Here is a 21,173-nt window from a genome sequence, read left to right on the forward strand (position 1 = left end):
GACTGGGAGCTAACTGTGGCTCAAATCATGAACTCCTTATTACCAAATTAGGACTTAAATTGAAGAAAGTAGGGAAAACCACTAGACCATTCAGGTATGACCTAAGTCAAATCCCTTACAATTATACAGTGGAAGTGACAAATAGATTCAAGGGATTAGATCTGGTAGAGTGCCTGAAGAACTGTGGATAGACATTCGTGATACTGTATAGGAGGCAGTAATCAAGACCATCCCCAGGAACTAGAAATGCAAAAAGGCAAAACGGTTGTCTGAGGAGGCCTTAAAAATAGCTGTGAAGAGAAGAGAAGCTAAAGGCAAAGGAGAAAAGGAAAGATATACCCATCTGAATGCAGAGTTCCAAAGAAAAGCAAGGAGAGATAAGAAAACCTTTCTTATTGGGCACATAAGTGACCAATGCAAAGAAATAGAGGAAAATGATAATACGGGAAGGACTAGAGATCTCGTCAAGAAAATTAGAGATACCATGGGATTATTTCATGCAAAGATGGGCACAATAAAGGACAGAAATGGTATGGACCTAAAAGAAGCAGAAGATATTAAGAAAGGTGGCAAGAATACACAGAAGAACTATACAAAAAAGATCTAATGACCCAGATAACTATGATGGTGTAATCACTCACCTAAAGCCAGACATCCTGGAATGCAGAGTCAAGGGGGCCTTAGGAAGTATCACTACGAACAAAGCTAGTGGAGGTGATGGAATTCCAGTTGAGCTATTTCAAATCCTAAAAGATGATGCTGTGAAAGTGGTACACTCAATATGCCAGCAAATTTGGAAAACTCAGCAGTGGCCACAGGACTGGAAAAGGTCAGTCTTCATTCCAATTGCAAGGAAAGGCAATGCCAAAGAATGTTCAAATTACTATACAATTGCTGTTATCTCATATGCTAACAAAGTAATGCTCAAAATTCTCCAAGCCAGGCTTCAGCAATACGTGAACCGTGAACTTCCAGATGTTCAAACTGTATTTAGAAAAGGCAGAGGAACCAGAGATCAAATTAACAACATCTGTTGGATCATTGAAAAATCAAGCAAGAGATTTCCAGTAAAATATCTGCTTATGTTTTATTGCAAATGGCAAAGGCTTTGCACTGGCAAAGCCTTTGACAGTGTGGATCACAACAAACTGTGAAAAAATTCTTCAACAGATTGGAATACCAGGCCACGTCATCTGCCTCCTGAGAAATCTGTGTGCAGGTCAAGAAGCAACAGTTAGAACTGGACATGGAACAACAGACTGGTTCCAAATTAGGAAAGGAGTATGTCAAAGCTGTATGTTTTCACCCTGCTTATTTAACAGGTGCAGAGTACATCATGCAAAATGCCAGCCTGAATGAAGCACAAACTGGAATCAAGATTGCTGGGAGAAATATCAATAACCTCAGATATGCAAATTACACCATCCTTATGGCCAAAAGCTAAGAAGAACAAAGAGCTTCTTGATGAAAGTGAAAGAGGAAAGTGAAAAAGTTGGCTTACAACTTACAACATTCATAAAACTAAGATCATGGCATCTGGTCCCATCACTTCATGGCAAGTAGATGGGGAAACAATGGAAGCAGTGACAGATTTTATTTTTGTTGCGCTCCAAAATCACTGCAGATGGTGACTTCAGCCGTGAAATTAAAAGATGTTTGCTCCTTGGAAGAAAAGCTATGACCAACCTAGACAGCATAATAAAAAGCAGACATTACTTTGCTGGCAATGGTCCGTGTAGTCAAAGCTATGGTTTTTCCAGTAGTCATGTATGGATGTGAGAGCTGGACCAGAAAGAAATCTGAGCACCAAGGAATTGATGCTTTTGAACTGTGGAGTTGGATAAGACTCTTGAGAGTCCCTTGGACTGCAAGTGGATCAAACCAGTCAATCCTAAAGGAAATCAGTCCTGAATATTCATTGGAAGGACTGATGCGGAAGCTGAAGCTCCAATGCTTTGGCCACCTGATGTGAAGAATGGGCTCATTGGATCAGACCCTGAGGCTGGGTAAGATTGAAGGCAGGAGGGTAATGGGACGATAGAGGATGAGATGGTTGGATGGCATGAACGACGTGGTGAACATGAGTTTCAGCAAGCTCCAGGAGTTGGTGATGGACAGGAAATCCTGGCATGCTTCAGTCCATGGTTTCGCAAAGCGTCGGACATGACTGAGTGATTGAACTGAACTGAATGGAAAGCCTTTGACTGTGTGGATCACAATAAACTGTGGGAAATTCTTAATGAGATGGGAATACCAGACGACATGACCTGCCTGCTGAGAAATCTGTATGCAGGTCAAGAAGCAAGTTAGAACCAGACATGGAACTACAGAGTGGTTCCAAATCAGGAAAGTATTACATCAAGGCTGTATATTGTCATTCTGCTTATTTAACCTAAATGCAGAGCATATCATGTGAAATGCCAGACTGAATTAATGACAAGCTGGAATCAAGATTGCCAGGAGAAATATTAGTAACCTCATATATGCAGACAACACCAGACTTATGGCAGAAAGTGAAGAACTAAAGAGCCTCTTGATGAAAGTGAGAGAGGAGAGTGAATAAGTTGACTTAAACTCAACATTCAAAAAACTAAGATCATGGCATCCAGTCCCATCACTTCATGGCAAATAGATGGGGAAACAATGGAAACAATGAGAGACTTTATTTTCCTGGACTCCAAAATCACTGCAGATGGTGACTGCAGCCATAAAATTAAAAGATGCTTGCTCCTTGGAAGAAAAGCTATGACCAACCTAGACAGCATATTAAACTCCAGTACTTGGCCACCTGACATGAAGAACTGACTCATTGGAAAAGACCCTCATGCTGGGAAAGATTGAAGGCAGGAGGAGAAGGGGATGACAGAGGATGAGATGGTTGGATGGCATCACCGACTCAATGGACAGGAGTTTGAGCAAGCTCCAGGAGTTGGTGATGGGCAGGGAAGCCTGGCGTGCTGCAGACCATGGGATTGCAAAGAGTCAACACGACTGAGCAACTGAACTGAACTGAACATGACTGACTGGGCTTACCAGGTGGAGCTAGTGGTAAAGTTCCCGCCTGCCAAGGCAGGAGAACTAAGAAATGTGGGTTCAATCCCTCTGTCAGGAAGATCCCCTAAGGAGGGGATGTCAACCCACTCCAGTATTCTTGCCTGGAGAATCCCATGGATCAAGAAGGCTGGTGGGTAAGTTACAGTCCATAGGGTCACAAAGAGTCGGACATCATTGAGGTCTTAGCATAGCACAGGATCAGAAACATCGTTCATCCATGCAATACATGTTTATTATACACCTGCAATTTGTCATGATCTTTTAGGAAGATTTTTTCTTAAGATAATTTACTATATTTATTGCTATAAAATAAAACCAAGGTGTTAGTTGATTGTGAAATGATAACCAGATTAAAAGGCACTCGTTAGATCACTTTCTTGAGAGTGATACTAACTTTCCTCTTTAGTTAATACTCACTCATCCAGTAAAGCTGAATCATAGAACTGAGATAGTAATTTCATTACTGTTTGATACTTCAAATATTTATATTTTTAGAAAAGTGAGTTTTAATGCAAAAGCTCAATTGAAAAATATAAAGGAAAAATAATTTACCTGAGTCAATTGCAAGTTAAAGGGTTTTTTCAGCTGCTGTGTATCAAGGAGCACCTGAAGACCAGGTAACTGTCCAAGTGGAAACATGATCAGTTTTACAGTGCTTGGGGAAGAAGGGCATGTGTGGCAGGATGCACTTGTCTTGTTAACTACAGTAAAACTGGAGGTAGAAATGGTTTTCTGGGCTTCTTGCTTAGGATATTTGACACGTTCCCTTCCTTAAAACTCTCAAAACATTTCTCTCCATGGCTGTGTTTGCAAGCCTTGCAATTTCTCAAGGTTCATGAGAGGAGGAAGTAGCGAAAAAAAAAGGGGGAGGGGGTGGGGGAAGAAGGAAAAAGAAGAGGAAAGAAAGGTAAAGGAGTCAAGAATCAAGGCAAAGGAGGGACTTCCCTATTGGTCCAGTGGCTAAGACTCCATGCTTCCAGTGTAGGGGGCCCAGGTTTGATCTCTGGTCAGGGAACTAGATACCACATTCCACAACTGAAAGATCTTGCATGCTTCCACTAAGATCTGGTACACCAAATAAATTTAAAAAAAATGACAAGGGAAACAGGTCTATTTAAATCCTTTCTATAGAAACCATATAATTTCTGAAAAATTTCAGTAGAACGATCAACCAAAGAAAATAGTTATCCTAAAACCTGATGAAAATTTGAAAGTAGTGACCATGAGTCTGACTTTAAAACTTTATAATATAAAACAGATGTATTTGGTCACTTTCTTATATTTTTCTTCTCTTGGATTTGTCACTTTGTGTTTCTATTTGGATTTTGGATTTAGGTGTGCATTTCTGGCTTCCCAGTTGGTGATAGTGGTAAGGAACCCACCTGCCAATGCAGGAGATTTAGGAGACATGGGTTCAATCCCTGGGTTGGGGAGATCCCCTGGAGGAGGGCATGGCAACCCACTCTAGTATTCTTGCCTGAAGAATCTCAGGACAGAGGAGCCTGGTGGTCTACAGCCCATAGGGTCACAAAGAGTCGGAAACGACTAAAGCGAGTTAGAACGTCTTGCATTTTCTGAACTTGTCATATGACAATGAAAATTGGGGTTATTTTTTATTACTTTCAGATTCCTAATCATTTTCAGTTCAGTTCAGTCGCTCAGTCGTGTCTGATCTTTGTGGCCCCATGAATTGCAGCACGCCAGGCCTCTCTGTCCATCACCAACTCCCGGAGTTTACTCAAACTCATGCCCATCGAGTCAGTGATGCCATCCAGCCATCTCATTCTCTGTCTTCCCCTTCTCCCCCTGCCCCCAATCCCTCCCAGCATCAGGGTCTTTTCCAATGAGTCAGTTCTTCGCATCAGGTGGCCAAAGTATTGGAGTTTCAGCTTCAGCGTCAGTCCTTCCAATGAACACTCAGGACTGATCTCCTTTAGGATGGACTGGTTGGATCTCCTTGCAGTCCAAGGGACTCTCAAGAGCCTTCTCCAACACCACAGTTCAAAAGCATCAATTCTTTGGTGCTCAGCTTTCTTCACAGTCCAACTCTCACATCCATACATAACCACTGGAAAAACCATAGCCTTGACTAGATGGACCTTTGTTGGCAAAGTAATGTCTCTGCTTTTTAATATACTGTCTAGGTTGGTCATAACTTTCCTTCCAAGGAGTAAGCATCTTTTAATTTCATGGCTGCAGTCACCGTCCGCAGTGATTTTGGAGCACAGAAAAATAAAGTCAGTAACTGTTTCCACTGTTTCTTCATCTGTTTGCCATAAAGTGATGGGACCGGTTCCCATGATCTTGGTTTTCTGAATGTTGAGCTTTAAGCCAACATTTTCACTCTCCTCTTTCACTTTCATCAAGAGGCTCTTTAGTTCTTCTTCACTTTCTGCCATAAGGGTGGTGTCATCTGCATATCTGAGGTTACTGATATTTTTCCCAGCAATCTTGATTCCAGTTTGTGCTTCCTCCAGCCCAGCGTTTCTCATGATGTACTCTGCATATAAGTTAAATAAGCAGGGTGACAATATACAGCCTTGATGTACTCATTTTCTTATTTGGAACCAGTCTGTTGTTCCATGTCCAGTTCTAACTGTTGCTTCCTGACCTGCATACAGGTTTCTCAAGAGGCAGGTCAGGTGGTCTGGTATTCCCATCTCTTTCAGAATTTTCCAGAGTTTACTGTGATCCACACAGTCAAAGGCTTTGGCATAGTCAATAAAGCAGAAATAGATGTTTTTCTGGAACTCTCTTGCTTTTTTGATGATCCAACAGATGTTGGAAATTTGATCTCTGGTTCCTCTGCCTTTTCTAAAACCAGCTTGAACATCTGGAAGTTCACAGTTTACGTATTGCTGAAGCCTGGCTTGGAGAATTTTGACCATTACTTTGCTAGCATGTGAGATGAGTGCAATTGTGCAGTAGGTAGTTTGAGCGTTCTTTGGCATTGTCTTTCTTTGGGATTGGAATGAACACTGACCTTTTCCAGTCCTGTGGCAACTGCTGAGTTTTCCAAATTTGCTGGCATATTGAGTGTACCACTTTAACAGCATCATCTTTCAGGATTTGAAATAGCTCAACTGGAATTCCATCACCTCCACTAGCTTTGTTCGTAGTGATACTTCCTAAGGCCCACTTGACTTCACATTCCAGGATGTCTGGCTCTAGGTGAGTGATCACACCATAGTGATTATCAACGTCGTGAAGATCTTTTTGTACAGTTCTGTGTATTCTTGCCACCTCTTCTGCTTCTGTTAGGTCCCTACCATTTCTGCCCTTTATTGAGCCCATCTTTGCATGAAATGTTCCCTTGCTATCTCTAATTTTCTTGAAGAGATCTCTAGTCTTTCCCATTCTATTGTTTTCCTCTATTTCTTTGCACTGATCGCTGAAGAAGGCTTTCTTATCTCTCCTTTCTTTTCTTTGGAACTCTGCATTCCATAGTGAAGTTTAATTTTGACTCTGCATTTTAGCTAACAGTTAAATGGATCTATTTCAAAATCACTATAAATAGGAGATTAAAGCAGAACACAAGTGCAGAAATGTAAAGAATGTTGCAAAACTCTTTCAAAATGGTAAATAATGATGTATTTAAACAGATTGATAGCCAAGTAACATCCATTTTATTGCATTAAATATCAGTTTGAATATATAAAATGTTCTTAAATAAATAATACTTTAAATAATATATTTTAGGCTACACATATATGGTATTTAAATGTTAATAGGATTCTGAACTAACCATAACATTTTAATGCCTCACATTAAGCATTGTAGTCTGAGAACACCAAGAGAAAGTTTAAAAAAATAAAATATGGTTTAATAATCTTTCTCTCTTGTGCATTTTGCAATAGAGCCTTGAATAGTTTATTTATTGTCAATATTACTCTAAAATATAAAATAGTTAAGATTCATAAAATATCACCTCCTACTTAGGCTTTCAAGCCCCAAAAGTTTTATCAAGCCCGATAGTTTCCAAAAATTGTGCTTCATTCTGCTATTTGATTCTTCTAACCTCTGAAATGGTATTCCAGAGATCCTAAAAGCCATAGAAACAGAGCACAGTGGATTATATGAATGACTTTTTAGCTTCAATGTCCAAAACTTGAAGAATGGAGGAAATTCTGATGTCTTCATCAAAGCTTAATAACAAACTTTTTCTATCTAACTTAGTCTAAAACTGCCCTAATACTTAGAAAGTGTTATATGACTGTTTCATTCTTACACAAGAACCACATTAATAAGTTCATTATAAGAATGATTCAAACAGTTGCTTGATATCATTTGAAAATAACAGTTCTATTATTTTTTACTTTTCAGTTTTGATGATCTTGATACATAGGGCAAGAGAACTAGATAAAGACATGATCTTTATCTAGAGGAAAATGAGAGAAAAGAAATGAGAGGTACTAGGAAGTTAATTCTGACTTCTTGGGGTTGTGCACTAGATTTAAAAATTACTAGCTTTCCTATCATATGTAGGTTTCCCTTATTTAAGCAACTCAGTGTGCACCTACATTTAATTTTTTTTAAGATTTATTCTGGGTGCACTGCATTTCCCCTTTTTTTTATACTGGACTCAGCTATGAAATAAGGCATGTTTTTGCTGTTGTTTTACATGTGCATTTCAGATTAGTATTAAATTTAATTCACAGCCTTTTTTGTTTCATTCCTTCAATATCTCACTTGAAAAGTAAAAAAAAAAATATGTAAAGGGGATTTCAAACATAAATAACATCTGCCAGTAAGTGCAATTATTTTCAGGAACATACATCAGAAGCAATACTTCTTTAACTTAGACTGGCTACATCATTTTGCTTCTATATTTCCACTTGAAAAATTTAAACAAGTGCCATTATGGGAGATTCTAGGCTAAGAAAACTTAAATTTTTATTTTTTTAGACTGTTTAAAGAAGTTAAGAGTAAGAATCTACATGACTTTGGCATATAAATATGGCTCAAAAGCCTGTAATTTCTTTGGCTTCCCTGGTACTAACTAAGCACATAATAATCAAGTAGGTGACAGGAGGATACCTGTGTCACCATTTTAAGGACACTCTGCTTTAAATTAATAAAACATTTATTTTTATGTACATAGCATCATAGATTTTATTAAAATATTTTGTTTCTTTTCTTTTCTTTTTATTTTTGGCTGTGCTGTGTCTTTGTTGCTGTGCGTGGGCTTTCTCTAGCTGTGGAGAACGGGTGTTACTCTCTCGTTGTTGCTCTTAGACTTCTCATTGCAGTGGCTTCTCTTGTTGTGGAGCATAGGCTCTAGGGCGTGGTGGCCTCTGTAGTTGCAGCATGTGGGCTCAGTAGTTGTGGCTCTTGGGCTCTAGAGAGTGGGCTCAGCAGTTGTGGCTCATGGGCTTAGTTGCCCCATGGCACGTGGGATCTTCCAAAGTGAGAATCGAACCTGTGTCCCTTGGCAAATTCTAAACCAATGGACCATCAGAAAAGTTTACATTTTGAGTTTCCTTTACATGTGATGTAACAGCCAAATTAATATGGGCACAATTCATTAGGCAGATATATGTACTTTGAAAGTATATTTGTTTAGTTTGGGGAAAGAAACTTTTTGAAGAATTTACTCTTTCACTGATTTATCTGAGGCCTGTTCATCTTGTCTGGAAAGCAGATGGGGATGGGATTCGGTGAGCCATAAAATTATTCAACTCATACTCTCCAAAATGCCCGAAAAATGGGCAGGAATGCATAACACAGGTCCCAAGAAAAACTTCCTTCATGGGCAACTTGTTTTACATCTGATATAGGTGATGTATATCACTATATATAGGTATACAGGTGATGTATATAGTGTATATAGTGTATGTATATAGTATATGTATATATACACACATATATACATATACATACATATATACACACACACATGTATGTATATACACATATGTATGTATACTATATGTATATAGTATGTATACTATACTATATGTATATATGTATGTGTATATAGTATATGTATATGTATGTATATATAGTATATGTATATAGTGTGATGTATATAGATGATGTATATAGTGATGCATATCACTCCTTTCCTGGTTTGTGGCTCTGACCTATTGCCCAGCTCTATTTGTGGATGCGGTGGTATTCAGGGTGGGCCTCTTCACCGTCTTTGCCAGAGAAAGAGCCTATGGTGGTTCTCTTTGTGACCATTGTAAAATGGATTTAGGCAGATGCATGCACAGTACATCCTCAGCCTCTTCCTTGAGCAGTATGCAGAGGCCAAATCTGCAGTGATTCCAGATCTGTTCAAAGAAAAACTTAGAGGAACAGGGAGAGGATATGAGCAAAACAGCGGGTAGGGACCAGGGTGTGACTTCTACCACTGAAGCAGCAGTAGGAAAAACCATTATCATCCTCCTCTGTGCTCCAACTTCATCAAAGAGTGACATGTTATTATTAGAAGCTTCATGTAACATGCCAGTTAACTGCCATGTGTGGGACAAGGATAAAAATAAAGAATTCCCAAGGATTATGGGCATGGTTTTTCTGGGAGAAGCTAGATATATTGGATTCCTTAAATAGCTCATAAATATTCAAAGTGTTTCAATTAATTCTAAAAGTATTTTAGAATTGGAATAGCCAGGGATGCCAAGAAAGATTGCTTCAAAAGCTTATAATTTTCTTTGCAGAACCACTACACAAAATATTTTTTATAGTTTTGAAATAAATTTTTCAGTGTGGCAGGCAAAAAGAGAGGCAAGCAAATTCTAGTAATAATTACTCTCAAGGGAAATAAAACAAACGCCAAACATTTGTTCAATTTCCCATTATAAAGTCATTTTTCTCACCTTAGTAGATGTCAAATACCTGTCCAATTGGAGATGGAAAATTGTGCCTCTGGTAACCAGAAATCATCTAACTCTCAGAAATGAGATTTTTAGCATTCCCATTAGGGCTTTCATGTTGGCTTATTAAGACTAACTGGGCAGCCCAACAAGATTACCTGTCCCTAATATGAAGGGGAATAAAGTTAATGGTAAGACAAGCTGGCTGGCTCTGTTCCTTAGCCTGCCTCCTAAACTACTTCCCCAAATCTCTAACTGAGGACTTAACACTGTGGGGGGCTTGATTTACACTTCAACTTGAAAATTTGGTTTAGCAAAGCATTTAGCATTGAGCATTGTTTGGGATAACAAATGTAGTGCAGGGATGGGTGATGTAAACTATCATCCTGTTTATCCTCCACCCAGTGCTCACCATTTCAAGCCAACATTTTAAAAACCTCTAGCCTTCAGAGAGTGGTTATTTGTATGTGTAAAGGCTATGGGGCAGGATAACTGAACACTGGGACCTCACAAGCTTTGGGGGGGAATTTCTATATTTCACTCCTGGAGGACTTCTGTCCTAGGACGATGTTTTTTCTCCTTTGGAAGGTTAGAAACAGCAAGTATGACCCTAGACAAATGTCTTCAGTGCCTCATTTTATTTCTGTTTTCTCTTTTTTGAGAAACCTACTTCCTTCTACTTCCTTACAATATGCTCAATAACTTATTATCCCTCTATCTTTTATGACACAGATCAGAACCTGCTATGGAAAAGATATTATAATTTTAGTGAACTTGTGCCTTATGCTTCATTCTTAATTGTGGAATGAATTATCCTATCAAAGGCATTTCAATCTCCACCTAGCAGAAAGGAAAATGTTCTTTAATGGAAATTTAGAAATCACAGCATGTAGCCACTAGCCCTGCGGCTTTGCTGGCCCACTTTGCTCTATAGGGTTTTCCCTCTAATTTTCTGAGAAGGCTCACTGGGTGAACACAGTACAAAATTTGCATGAGTATATGGTCTTCATGCTGTGCTTGACTTCATTACTATCAAGTTACTGTAGTTATTTTAGACTAACATTTCCATTGATAATTTTTGTATGGAGGACTCCAGTTGACTTTAGCATGCCTGAAGCATCATGATATAGTTTATTGTCAGCTCTCTGGTGTCCTGGTCTTACAGTATGGGAGTAACAAGGAATTCATAAGGAATATTAAACTTGGTGACGTAGATCATGGCTACAAAACATTAACAATACAGTTGGAAAGATAAAACTAACACATGTGAAAACAACAATTCATGAACCATTACATAAAAAAAATGTATGCTTTAACTCCACAGGAAGGGAAGTCATTAAGGCAAGTCATTATGAGAGAGAGAGAGAGAGAGAGAGAGAGAGAGGTTGAAGGAGAGAGATTCATTGAAAAGATTGGTGGTCTATGAAGAGAGAATGAATGGCTGGTTGGATTTAGTTTGAAGTGGGTGAGGTGGGATATCCCAGATAAAGGAGACAAAGGCATTATGGCAAGGAGGGTACAGAGGAAGTTTGCGTAAATGCGTGCTTAGTTGTGTCGGACTCTTTGTGAGCGCATGAGCTGTAGCCCTCCAGGCTCCTCTGTCTGTGGAATTTTTCAGGCAAGAATACTGGAGTGGGTTGCCATTTCCTCCTCCAGGGGATCTTCTTGACCCAGGGATTGAACCTGTTTCCTGCACTGGCAGGAAGATTCTTTACCACTGAGCCACCTAGGAAGCCCACACAGAGGAAGCAGATAGACATACTTTTACATAGATAAGAATAGGCAGATTGTTGCTGTGTTAAAAACACAAGAATTTAGATTTGATGTAAGAAGGCACAGGGGACCCTAGTAAATTTGAACTCTTACTGAGACTTTTACTAAGTTTACAAAGCTGTTTTCACCCTCAGTTTCCTCATATACAAGATTAAGACAGGCTTATGTAAAGACTTGAGGCCAGTGAGAAACATAGGAATTACTACTACTACCACTGCCAACAGTAATAAGGAATGATGACTGTTTTTAGTATTTAATGGCTGTTGATTTAAGCAAATGGAGATCACTATAGCTTTGTGACTGCCCCTCCGCCTCCTTTCCTTCAAGAGGTGGAAACGACTTCCTCTCTCTTTAAATCTGGGCAAGTTCTGTGATTGCTTGGACCAATAGAATATAGTAGAATTATGGTGTGCCAAATTACAGATCTAGGCTATCTTCCACTTCTTGTTTCTTGGATTATAACCTCTTGGTACATTTCAATTCACTATGATTTGAAAAGCCTGAGCCGTGTGGAGAGGCCACTTGTAGCTACCGCAGTTCACAGAATCAGGTGTACTCCCAGCTGACAGCTCTCAATAACTGCCAGTCATATTGAGTGAGCCAGCAAGCCTTCTTGAGGCTTCGGGGTATTAATGTTTCAGTCCCAGTCACTGTCCATCAGTTTGCCTCATATGAGATCAATTAACTCACAGAATATTGATGAAAAATAATACGTTTGTTTTGAGATCAGTGTTTAAACAAGTTTTGAGATGGTGTGTTATACAGCAGTTGATGACTGGAACATTGGTTCTTTTTCTTAAATCATGATAATATAAGGGGTATTTGTTTATTGTGTTATCTATGAAGAGTAGGATTCCAGTTGTGGAGGAGATGAAGGCCTTGATTAGGGAATCAGTGTTGCAAATCAAGAGTATTTCTTTCATTCATCATTCATCCATTCACTCAAATATTTATTGAGCAATAGCATCCAGTACACCAGGTTTGTGAAAGTTCTTTATTATTTGGCTATGGAGCTACAGAAATAATATCATGATACAATGTTGTAAACTTCAAAATTTTGCATTTTCCCACTGCCTCAATATCCCTACAAACAGGCTGTGAGCACCCCACCCAGATAACCAAGTGCATCCGTGTGATAAGTCTGGTTCTTGCCACAAGTTCCTCTTCTTGCTGTTCCCTGCCTGTGACAAAAACTCAAGAAAACTCAACAACAAAATCCCTTCGCATGTTCTGCTTGTGTACTCCACCCTGATCTTCAGTAAAGGCACTTATCCACTGGTTCTCACTCTCCCTTGGCTGTTCCCCTGGTCACTTGAGCCTGTTCCCTTGGAGCTCCTCCCATCCGGCACCCTGTATGGTGTGCTATGCCAGTATCTAAGACTTGTGAGTATAATAAATTTAAAATTTCATATGCCTCCCCAAATGTAATTTCTGCAGTCATATTGGAGTGATCCTTAAAGACCCTGCAAGGGTAACTTATTCCCTCATTTACAACATGAATACCTGTATTCAAAACACTAAAATTTTTCAGTACTGGCCAGGATACTAGCTAAACCAGATGCTTTACTATACATGTACGATGGATTGGAAATTCAACACCCCAAGACATCCACATCTCCTACAAAAAAAAAAAAAAGCAAGCAAAAAATAAAACATAGCACAAACACATACATACTTACACAGTGGAATAGGGGCAAGTGACATGATAATTTAAATGGGTCATTGAATCAGAGTATCTAGATTCAATACAGGTATCACCAATAGCCAAGTGCAATCTCAAGTATGTCACTCATTTAAAATGGAGATAGTGAAACAAATTGCAACACATGGTGTTAATAAGTATTATTGAAGTAAATCTGTATAAATAATTGTCTACACCCCCTTCTTCCATTGGTTAATTTCCTACTAATTTTAAATGCTATGCTTCAGCCTCCAGATTTCTAAGAATGTATCTCATGTGTTTCAGCATAATGCATTCCATGACTTTTTTTTAAATCACAGTGTTTCCTCTTTATTTTCATTTCTCATAAGGAAAGATATTATAGGAGAATATATTTCTACTAGTAGAGATGTTAATATAATTGCTTTGTCCTTGTCTTAGATTTTATTTCTCTTGGCCGTGATGCTTTTTCTTATTATATAAGTTTCAGGTATAAAATATTATAATTCAATATCCATACACACTACAAAGTGATCACTAACACAAGCCTAGTTGCCATCTATCACCATATAGTTGGCTCTCTTTATCCATTTTGCCAACACTCCAACTCCCTTCCCTTCTGGTAACCACTAATCTATTCTCCATATCTATGAGCTTGTTTATGTTCTATTTTGTTTGTTTGTATCATTTTTTCGGATTCTGAATATGATGAAATCATATGGTATTTGACTTTATCCATCTGACTTATTTCACTTAGCATAATACCTTCCATGTAGTTTCAAGAGGCAGGATTTAATTATTTTTTTTATGGCTGAATAGTGTTCCATTGTATACAGATATATATTCAACATATATATGTATTTAACTTTGTCCATTCGGTATTGCAATGAGCATAGCAATGAATGTATCTTTTTGAATCGATGTTTTCATGTTCTTCAGATACATACCCAGAAATGAAATAGTTGGCTCATATGGCAAGTCTATTCTTAATTTTTTGAGGACTCTCTATACTGTTGTCTATAGTGGTTGCCCCAGTGTATAATCTCACTAACAGTGCATGAGGGTTTCTTTTCTCTGTATCTTCATCAACATTTTTATTTCTTGTCTTTTTGGTAATAGCCATTCTCACAGGTGTGAAGTGATATATCATTGTGGTTTGGATTTGCATTTCCCTAATAATTAATTATGTTGAGCATCTTTTCATGTGCTTGTTGACCATTTCTGTGTCTTCTTTGGAAAAATGTTCAGATCCTCTGCTCATTTTTATTTTTTTTAATTAAAGTATAGTTGACTTATAATATTATATTAGTTTCCAGTCTGCATTCATGCTTAGTCACTCAATCATCTCTGACTCTTTGTGACCCTATGGACTGTAGCCTGCCAGGCTCCTCTCTCCATGGGATTTTCCCAGCAAGAATACAGGAGTGGTTTACCATGCCCTCCTTCAGGGGATCTTCCTCACCCAGGGATAGAACCTGTGACTCCAGCATCTCCTGAATTGTAGGCGGATTCTTTACCACTGAGACACTGGAGAAGCCCCAGTTTCAAGTATGCAGCATAGTAATTCAATATTTTTATAGGTTACATTCCATAAAAAGTTATAAAATATCGACTATTTTCCCTGAACTGTACATTATATCCTTGTGACATTTTATTCCTAGAAGATGGTAACTCTTAATCCCCTTCACCTATTTTGCCCTTCCCCCACTCTCTCCCCCAGTTTGCTCTCTATATTTGAGTCTGTTTCTGCTTTGTGGTATTTGCTCATTTAGTTTAGTTTTTAGATTTCATATATAATGAAGACATACAGTATTTGTCTTTCTCTGTCTGACTCATTTCCTTAAGTGTAATACCCTTCAGGTCCATCCATGTTGTTGTAAATAGCAAGATTTCATTCTTTTTAGTAGCTGAGTAATATTTTATTGTATATATACACATGTGTATGTATGTGTGTTAAGTCACTTCACTTGTGTCTGACTCTTTGAAACCCTATGAACTGTAACCTGTCTGCAGGACTCCTCTGTCCATGGGATACTCCAGGCAAGAATACTGGAGTGGGTTGCCATGTGCTCCTCCAGGGCATCTTTCTGACCCAGGGATTGAACCCGCATCTCTTATATCTCTTGCACTGGCAGGTGGGTTCTTTACTACCGGGAAGCCCATGTATATAGATACATATGTATAAATATATATATATATATATACATACCATATCATCTTTATCCATTCATCTGTTTTCTTTTTAATTTTTGTTTTTGAGTTGTATGATTTCTTTATATATTTTGGATATTAAGCTTTTATTACCTATATTGTTTGCAAATATCTTCTCCCATTCAGTAGGCTGCTTTTTTGTTTTGATTTTGGTTTTCTTCACTGTGCAGAAGCTTTTTAGTTTGATGTATTCCCATTTGTTTATTTTCTCTTGTTTCCCTTGCCTTTGATGTCAGATTCACAAAAACATCATTAAGACCAATGACAGGTTACTACCTTTGTTTTAAGGATTTTATGGTTTCAGGGTTTATATTCAAGTCTTTACAATTCATTTTGAGTTAATTCTTTGTATGATATAAGATAGTGATGTAGTTTCATTCTTTTACACGTTGACTGTCCAGTTTTCTGAACACCATTTATTGAAGAGACTACTCCATTGTATGTTCTTGTAAATGAATTGCCCATACATGTGTGGGTTTATTTTGGGCTCTCAGTTCTGTTCCATTGATGTGCATCTGTTTTCGTGCCAGTACCAGCCTGTTTTTATTACTCTTACTTTGTAGTACAGTTTGAAATCAGGGAGTGTATGCCTCCAGGTTTTTTTCTTCTTTCTGAAGATTGTTTTGGTGCTTTGGGATCTTTTTTTGTGGTTCCAAACTACTTTAGAATAATTTTTCTATTTCTGGAAATATACCATTGGAATTTTTATTGGGATTGCATTGAATCTGTAAATTCTTGGCCATGACTCTTTGATCTTTTATTAGCCACAATGATTCTTATCACAATCTTACTACCTTATCTTTTTCTTCTCTTATTCTAGCATCTCTCTTGCTTTTATGTTCAGTTTCCTCACATTTTCTGAAGAGGAAATTCTTGCTTTTAGGTGAAATTTCTTCTTACAAATAGCTGATTAGACTGATCAATACTTACATTGACTTCTAGAAGAGCTAATAGTATGAAGTATTTACATTTTAAAAAGTACAATATAAACACGTGGATGACTTTTAGGAGATTTAATTGATACCCATGAAAGCACTTGAAAATCTTAATCACCATGAGGTCAGTCCTATATATATATCACTTTCCAACTTTTGGAGGAGGGATAATTTAGAATATTTCCTTATCTTTCGTTCCGCATTATCAAAGTGCTAAACAGATGGTACTTCTAGAGTCACACTCAACACATTGCCAAATACTTCTCTCTCAAATATTGAGCACTTCTCAATTTAGTTTAATCTTAAACAATAAAAACATTCCAGAAAACAGAATTGTGATAGGATGGAGAAAATTCTGCTCCAATGTAAAGCAAATTTAGTAATTCAGTTCAGTTCAGTTCAGTCGCTCAGTAGTGTCTCTTTGCGACCCCATGGACTACAGCACGCTAGGCCTCCCTGTCCGTCACCAACTTCCAGAGTTTACTCAAACTCATGTCCATTGAGTCGATGATGCCATCCAACCATCTCATCCTGTGTCGTCCCCTTCTCCTCCCACCTTCAATCTTTCCCAGCATCGGGGTCTTTTCAAATGAGTCAGCTCTTCGCATCAGGTGGCCAAAGTATTGGAGTTTCAGCTTCAGCATCAGCATCAGTCCTTCCAATGAATATTCAGGACTGATTTCCTTAGGATGGACTGGCTGGATCTCCTTGCAGTCCAAGGGACTCGTGAGCATCTTCTCCAACACCACAGTTCAAAAGCATCAATTCTTCCGCGCTCAGCTTTCTTTATAGTCCAACTCTCACATCCATACATGACTACTGGAAAAACCATAGCTGTGACAAGACGGACCTTTGTTGGGAAAGTAATGTCTCTGCTTTATAATATGCTGTCTAGGTTGGTCATTAGCAGATTTAAAGTTCACTGTGAGCGCACTGCTATTCAGAAATGCAACACTAGGTGGCATGATAAGTACAGATTAATAGAGAATAACAAGGCTGGGAGATTCAAATTGCTTTCTTAATGCTTCAAGCAAGATGGGCATTATTAAAACAATAGAATACTACAGTACTCCATTTTCAAACACTTACTTCTCTTTGTCATTATTGCATAAAGAGTATGAGAAAGTAGGATCCACAGTGTATATACATTTACCTAATAGTCGAAGTTCTAAGATGAGTTTTTCACTAACCATCAGACCAGAAGCAATTATAGTAATAGACCTCACATCTAATATAAGCCCACAAAATGTTATGTTTTGAATTTAAAGCAGAATGTTCTCATGTATTATTTTATCCGATGCTCACAAAAAATCCATATTAAAGAAAAGAAGAAGAGAGAGGTAACACTTACAGATGTTAGGTGGTTTGCCCATTATTACATAGACGGTAAAGTGATATTATATAAATAAAACAAGGTCTTCTGTCTAATGGAGAAATGGCTCCCAAAATAAAATGTCCCATATTTTCCATAGGGAACACTAATAATGGATCTAGATTTTAATTAAAAATCAGAGTCAAATGTTTGCTAGGGAGAGTAAGCTGAGTCTGAAGCTCTGAAAAAAAGCTGTAAAAAATAAAGTTTCTTACCTTCTTAAAATTTTTTTCCAACCGATTTGTGGCTGTGTCAAGACAAAGTCATGGATAGCGGAGGAGGGAAACACAGACCTGGGACCAGACTAACTCGGAAACAAAATTAGCAGAAGGGAGTAAAGAGGTTAGAGTCTTGAAGCATTAGGGTAACATTAGCAAGTAGTTAGAAATGAGTGTGGCATCATCAGTGAGGTTAGGCTCCAGAAGCAGAGATCCAATAATCAGTTATCAGGCCCTGAGAGACGACGTCAGAGTAAAAGAAGGAGAAGACCCAGGTCTCTAGGGTGTGCAGCCAAGAGAAACCAGGCAAATACTTAGAAATGAAGCAATAAAATAGAGGCTCAGTTACTGTAATGAAGTAAAAGCAAGGGCCTGGCCACAGAAACGAGGCAATTACCCACTACTGCACCAGGGAATAATACCTCAAAAGTTTTATCAGCAAGCCTGGCTGCAGGCTGACTCTCGAGAAACAGGCCTGGAATTTGTAATACGGTGTTGTACGTGCCACATGGTGCCTTCTGATATATAGGAAGATAATGAGCCCACAGGTGAAGCATAAAGGTTCATTTATCATCCAAATTAGGTCAGCTTTGATAATAAATGGAAAATTGGTTTTATTATACTAATGAACCTAATATCATTCTATACAAATTGATTTTAAGAAGACAAATTCTAATCAACATTACATAGCTATGTACATAATTATTAAAAATAGCATAAGCATAATATTTATTATTTGTAATATTTATATACTTTACCTCTAATATTTTTCATTGACACTTGAAAAATGTTTTTGTTCAATATAATGTTTTTAATTTAAAAATCTTCATAAAATTGCTTTCAGTCTTTGGAGTTGAATTTATTTCATGGTTAATAAATTCAATTTTTTTATACCTTCATTGAGTCTCCTCTGTTAAACATACTATTTTTTTATGGAGGGGTGAATTATCTGGTAAGTTTAGAACAAATTCTGCAAAATAGGAAATAATATCAGTTTTCTTTTTAATTAAAATGTAAATCCATCAGCCTAAATATTTATTTTACACTTATTTTTACAAATGAACTTGTCAAATAATTCCTCTATTTATTAATCTTTGGAATGCTTCAACAAATTTAGATACTTAAAAACCTTAGGTTCTCAATTTCATTTCACTCAATACAAATTAGAAATTTCTTCAATGGAAAATAGGCACCCATCAAAAGATCCTTCAATAAATCAAGATATTCAAAAGAAGAATCATAGAATTTTAAAATTAAATCTTCTACACTCTTGAGTTCTCATCATTTAATATTTTTTAATTCTTCACTCACTTGTCCAGAAATGAATTTTAATGTTTTCTGCTTTTTAAGTCTACTTTCCTGTGATTGGTACTCAATAAAATCTTGAAAGGATGATAAATTAGGGCCCTACATTTAAAAACTTTTTTATTAACAATCTTCAAGAAGTATGAAGAAAATGAAACAAAAATATAAGAGGGATAGTTTATTTTAAAAGTTTAGTAAAACTGTAGGATACAGGATAATTTACAACATAGTTTAAACAAAGTCAAACATTTCTAAAATTCAACTGAAGACAGGCAGTAAAGAGAAAAGAAGTACATGCATATTCAATTGCTCAATCATGTCTGACTCTCTGCAACTGCATGGACTGGGGCCTGCCAGGCTCCTCTGTCCATGGGATTATCCCAGCAAGAATACTGGAGTGGGTTGCCATTTCCTCCTCCAGGGGATCTTCCCAACCTAGGAATCAAACTCATGTTTCCTGTGTCTCCTGCATTGGCAGGTGGAATCTTTACTATTGAGTCACCTGGAAAGCCATCTTTAGCCAAATTGAAGCTTGTTTTCGGTAATCACCATTAGCTTCATCCCAGCTTTTAGTTTTGTTACTGTAGATGTAAATTTTAACAGCTACAGTTTTTATTTTGATTGGTCAAATATGAATTATGTGAACCACAAACAATTTTAAGAATGTTTACATTCCATATATTTCTTAATTTAAACCCAACATTTTGTTTACTATAATACTGTGCTCCATAAAGTTTATACTCCTCCAAATAACTCTCTTTCCAATATTAAACTTTAAAGTTGAATTTATAAGAGCATTTATAACAATGCTGGATATATCACTTCTGACAGATTGAACTTCTAAAGGTTTTACTTTCACTTGATAAATTGGGTGACAAGATTGAATCATTATTGACTATAACTTCGTGTAATTTTTTTGAAGTATCTGAAGATGACCATATAAACTTGGCATCTTCAACTTAAACAAGTGAATTTGTTTTGCTAATGAAACCAACACATCAACAGTGATTTTTGTATGTATATAATAAACATCAAAATTGAAAATCAGTGAAATTAACCTAGAAACCTAGATAAGCAATTAAGATCCCCTGGAGAAGGGCACAGCAACCCACTCCAGTATTCCTGCCTGGAGAATCCCTTGGACAAGAGGAACCTGGCAGGCTACAGTCCATGGGGTCGCAAAGAGTTGGACACAGCTGAAGAGGCTTAGCACAGCACAGCACAAGAAACATTAAAATTGAAAATCAGTGAAATTAATTTAAATCAGCAATTATTTAATCTAAATAAAAAGTTATTTTGTGTATTGCTGAGTGCATATCATCTATATGGATACTGAGCATCTACATTTTGTGGTACTTAGCTATATACAAAATCAACTCTCTTAAAAAATGGAAATTCAATAGAAAAATTTTCAGTAAGTTTTTCTTTTCTTTCCTTTTCTTTTTAGTCACATTACTGTTTCCTAAAGGGCTTATTGCAAAAAAGCAAAAAAAAAAAAAGAGAGAGAGACAGCATTGCCAAACAAATATAAATGGTTATATACTTATTTCATAAAATAAATGACACAAACCATTATAGTAAAAGCATTCAAACTACTGTCTGCTTAATCTCTAGTTTCTATAATTCACATAAACTTACCCTATGATTTTCCAAGTTTTCCACTGAATTGTCAAATGGCTACCTGGTTGTCAAGCCATAGCATGAGCCAAAGAACCCAAATAACAGGCAGAGCAGCAGTGCTAAATGCTCCTCCCACCACAATTGTAGATGGGAAGCAGTAACCTGTTACAACTCAGTTTAGTCAGAGTTCCCTTCACGTTGTCAGTG

Source organism: Cervus elaphus, chromosome X (assembly GCF_910594005.1).
Source record: "Cervus elaphus chromosome X, mCerEla1.1, whole genome shotgun sequence".
Lineage (NCBI taxonomy): Eukaryota > Metazoa > Chordata > Mammalia > Artiodactyla > Cervidae > Cervus > Cervus elaphus.